Source organism: Mastomys coucha, unplaced genomic scaffold, assembly GCF_008632895.1.
Source record: "Mastomys coucha isolate ucsf_1 unplaced genomic scaffold, UCSF_Mcou_1 pScaffold23, whole genome shotgun sequence".
NCBI lineage: Eukaryota > Metazoa > Chordata > Mammalia > Rodentia > Muridae > Mastomys > Mastomys coucha.
In genome coordinates, this window is record NW_022196906.1 from 52672625 (window position 1) to 52677896 (window position 5272).

The window sequence follows — 5272 nt, forward strand, 5'->3', positions numbered from 1 at the left end:
TCTCTCTCTCTCTCTCTCTCTCTCTCTCTCTCTCTCTCTCTCCTGCCTTCAGATCAGGATGTGGCTCTCAGGTATCATTCCAGTACCAGCAGCATGCCTGTTGCCACATTCCCTGCCATGATAATAATGAACTAAGCCTCTGGAAGTGTAGGGGAGCCCCAATTAAACGTTTTCCTCTATAAGAGTTGCCATGGTCATGGTGTCTTTTCACAGCACTAGAATAGTGTCACTAAGGCACTGTCACTAAGGCAGTGCCAGTGACATTGGTAGGAGATGAACAGGAGACTTAGGGATTGAGAGGGGACTGTTGCAGTAGTTTAAGGTGACAACAGAGTTGTGGGATGCAGCCATGATGTCAGATGTCATCAACCCCCATAATTGAGCAAGGAAGACCAGGGGAACTGAGCACATCCTGTCAGCTTCTTGATCTTGTTCCTTGCCGCCTTTCTTTACAGAGTGTGTTTGTCTAGAGGACAGACCACTGGCTGTTTCCAAGTAACTTGTAAGTCCTGCCAGGGAAAAGAAGTGCCTCTTCATGACCACCTTCTGGTCAAGCCTGGGCTAGATGCACAGCTCCAGGTGAGCAGCGCAGCTCAGGCAGCAACCTCAATTGAGATTAAGGGGGAAGCCCGGAGAGAAGCCAGGTTAGCCAGCCATGACTGGTGCTCCCAGCAGAACTCTATCTGTGACCCTGTGGCCTTCTGCAGAAATGTGAAACTGTTCACCCCACCTGTCACCCACCTCCCAGGGTGTCATGGCACCTGCAAGGCCTGGGACAAAGCTTTACCTTTCACCTTGTGTGAAGCCCATGGCCAAGGTCATGACCTTAATAATATCCCCACTTCTGGTAGAACAGCTGCGTGACTGTTATTTTACACTCATGGCAACCACATGTTTCCTGACCATTGCAGATGGAACCACAGTCAGGAAGCTAATGGTGGGCAGTGAGGGCACTGTCCCTGGGTCTGTCTGGCTCCTTGCTCACGTTTCATCAGGACCGATAATCTAGCTGGGTTTTGGCCTTTCTGGAAGGAGTAAAAAGGTGCCTGGCTCAGGGCGCAGCTCTGTTTGGGGATTTGCAGCTGGAGATGCTTCCAGAAGTGTGTGTCACACTGCCCAGTCTGCCATCCAGAAGTCTCAGGAGTTGATAGCTGTAAGTGGATCTTAATCCTTGCGACTTTATCAGCAGAACGTTCTTATCTCTTCTCTCTTCATTCCTCACCCCCTTTCTGTTTTCTCTCTTCCTATCCTAGTTGCAGTCTTGGTTCTTTCTCCCCAAGGGTGATGCAGGCTGCAGGCAACACTGTTGTCAGCAGAGGACGCCAAATCCTCTTTACACACTAGAGCCCAAGACTGGCTCAGGGCTGAAGAGTAGGACCCAGGCAAAGGCTCTGTGTTTCAGGCAGCCACACTAGGGCTCTCTCTGTGCTCCATGCAGGTCTGCCTTAGGCTTCTGTCTTCCAGTGGGGGTGGTATAGCTGCACACAAAGACAGCCAATGTGCATGTATTCTTGCACAAGTACGTGGTTTCCTGTGTGTTTTTACACTTGTTTGTGTCTCTGTGAGTCCACATCAATTGTCAGTAGCCTCATTTGTATCCATTCTGGCATGCCCAGGTATGAGTCTGTGTGCTGTTTTGCGTGGCTGGATGTACCTGGGCCATCCAGTCGGTGAATATCTGGGAATGTTGTATGTGAATTGGCATGGTGGGTGTTTGTATGTTGCATGTTCCAACTATCTATCTCTGAGTTTGCTTGGCTTCATATGTGTGTGGGTGGTGGGGAGAGAGTAGCAGTTGAGGGGGTGGTAATTAGGTTCCCCAGGAGGCACATATGACAACTACATAGTGTCAAAGAGGAAAGTCAGGGACAGGTAGTATGTGTATGCCTCATGGCCAATCTCAGTGAAGCCACCTTAGCCAGCCTAATTCCAGATTCTGAGCTATTGCGGGGCAGGCAAGAATGCATTTCCATAAAGGCAAGGGAACAAACAGCTGTTCATCCCCTCCCAAGGCTCGGCTAGAAGCTCTGTATCTATTATTGTGATTGGCCATCCTAACAATCTTACGAGCTCCACCATGTAGATGAAGACAATAAAGCTCAGAGAAATCTGAGAGCTTGCCTGAGGTTGACCAGCTAGGAAATAGAAAAGCCAAAACTCAAACTCTAGACTCTAGTTCCAAAGTCCCCGTGGGCTTCACACTCCTGAAAGCTGCCCTTTCAAGATGTGCTTTCTCCACCCCAGCAAAGATGGCCTGGGTTCAGCTCAGAGCATTCCAGAAGCAGCAGCAGCTGCTTGTGGCTAGAATGACTGAGCTGAGAAATTAATGTTGATGGACAGTTCCTAGGAGTGAAAGAATAAGGGACTATATTTAGCTGTTTGCTGTGGGCTAGTTAGCTGGTAGGAAGAAAGGGGAACAGAGAGAGAGAGAGAGGAAGAGGAATAAGAAGGAGGAGATAGATGATAGATAGATAGATAGATAGATAGATAGATAGATAGATAGATAGATAGATAGGCAGGCAGAAAGACAGACAAGAGAAGGGTAGAAAGAGGGAATGAGACCTAGTTGTCTGCTGCCTGGCTGAGTGGTTGAGGCCCTAGCTCCCAGAGTTCTGTCTCTGTTGCCAGCTCTGCATGGAACAATGATAGACAGGGACCTCTTGATGATAGACATACTTGCTCATGTCACCAGGCTCGTGAGACAGGTGAGCCTCTTCCTGGTCTGAGGGTCTTCTCTACACGGTTGACACTGGTGTATGATGGGCCCTGTGACCCTGTAGGCTAACACAGCCAGGACACAAGGAATAATTTCTCAGCACTACAAGCATACTCTCAAGAAAGCTCAGAGTTAAATTTGTCTCTTCCTACCTCACAAATGGAGAGCAAGACACACAGCTCTACAGCAAATGGGGTTTGTTGACCCAATCAGGAACACCTGGGGAATGGAGAGCCAAGGGCAGCCTTCTCTCCCATTGAGCTTTGTGGTTTCCCCCAACCTAGTCCTTTCTTCCTCAGCTGACTTGGTCTCTCCTTGTGTAACTTGTGGAGCTGGTCCCTCCTCCTGCTTTCCAAGCCCATCACTTCTCTTCTTTCCACAGTTTGTCCCCTAGAAGACATGGAGGAGAAAGCCAATAACTTTGGGTTGGTTCTGGAGGACCTAAAATCCTTCGCAGAAATTTTTCTCTAGCATATCCTTCCACCCCTCACCTGGGTCTCCCGTCTCCAGGCTCCTCCTCTTATTACAGGGGATTTGAGTCCAGAGAGCAGCTGTTAGAGTGTGCAAGAGACACATGGATAGTTATAGGAAAGGAGGTAGCATCTAAGGGAGAAATATAGACGAGCTGGGAGGTGTGGGAGACCTGGCTTATGCCCCCTGGCTCTCAGGGCAGGGGATGCATCACTTTTTGAGGGTCATTTACATAGTACCCACCCAGTGAGTTCATGGGCTTTTTGAGCATGCTCCCTTGGCTTAATCAAGCCAAGGTAGGCTAAACGTTTCCAGTTGCCCACTACTGTTTCTCCTTTTATATGTCATCTCTAGAATCTCCTTCTCTGCATCAGTTTGAAAGCATTAATAATAAACTCAGAGTTACCAATGGTGCACCTGTGTGTGTGGTGGCTTGAATGGTAATGGCCCTGATAAGCTCATAGATTTAAACATTTGGTCTCTGTTTAGTTAGTGGAACTGTTTGGGAAGAATTGGGGATATGGCCTTGTTGGAAGTTCATCACAGGAGTGGGCTTATTAGGCCTAGTATCTGTCTCCCTGCTTCTGTCTCTGTCTGTCTCTCTGTCTCTGTCTCTCTCTCTGTGTCTCTGTCTCTGTCTCTCTCTGTGTCTCTGTCTCTGTCTCTCTCTCTGTGTCCCTGTCTCTGTCTCTGCCTCTCTCAGTGTCTCTGTCTCTGTCTCTGTGTCTCTGTGTCTCTGTGTCTGTGTCTCTGTGTGTCTCTCTCTCTCGGTGTCCCTGTCTCTGTCTCTGTCTCTGCCTCTCTATGTGTGTCTCTGTCTCTGTGTCTCTGTGTCTCTGTCTCTGTCTCTGTGTGTCTCTGTCTGTCTCTGTCTCTGTCTCTCTCTGTGTCTCTGTCTCTGTGTGTCACTGTCTCTGTCTCTGTCTCTCTCTCTCTCTCTGTCTGTCTCTCTCTCTCTCCTCCCTGCAGATCAGGATGTAAAGCTCTCAGCTACTTCTCCAGCACCATCCCTACCTGCTGCTACACTTCCCACCAAGACGATCATGAACTAACCCTCTGAAACTGTGAGCAAGCCTCCAATTAAATGCTTTCTTTTTATAAGAGTTGCCTTGATCATAGTGTCTCTTCACAGCAACAGAACAGCAAGTGTCACATTAATGAAAGAAATCAAATGTTCCCTTATGCCATTGAACCAAGGGTAAGCCCATATTTGGATTCACTGCTCCTCTCCCTGGTCTTCTGTCCTCCTCTGTTTGTCCGACTCTTGAATCTATACCTACTTGAAGGCTGTCTTGTGAGTCTGTCCCTGTGTTTGTGTTTGTGTATTCCCGTGTGTCTGTCCTCTGCAAAGGGCTTTGTTTTCTCTTTTATTGAACAGTGCAGAAAGCATCACATGGGGGAAGGAATAAGGGATACTTTCCAGAAATCTCTAACAGAGTTTTACAAGGGTTTAAGTCACTGATGCCAACTGACCCTAAATGACCAAAATAACAAACAAACAAACACTATCAAGCAATATTAGAATGCTGCTTTCAACATTTAAGGTGGATATTCATTTTCAGCCAACTTGCTCTTTCCAGCAAATGATTATCATGACACACATGTAAACAACATGCAAACACACATGTTTTACTCTTGTGTCAGGGAATGGAAGGGTATATAATAACTTAAGATTAAAGCTATACATTGGCTTAGGTTGTAATAGTTAATTACATGGGGAATTCAAGGCAAGTAAGTTTGGTTGTTGCATTCTTTTCTTAAAGGCAGGTCAAATAAACAGGTTGAGTACACAGTAGAATATCAGTCTTTTTCCCATTTGTTTCTTCATTCACTTTACACCCCAATAGTGTCCCCTTCCCAGTGCCCCTTCACATGGTCCCTCCCCTTTACCTTTACCTCTGAGAACAGGGAGGTCTCACCTGGGTACCAACCCACCTTGGCACCTCAAGTTACTGCAGGGGTAGGTACATCCTCTCCCACTGAGGCAAGACAAAACAGCCCAGTTAGGGAAACAGGATCTACAGGCAGGCAGCAGACTCTGACAGCCCCTGTTCTAGCTGTTGGGAGGCCAGTATGAAGATCAAT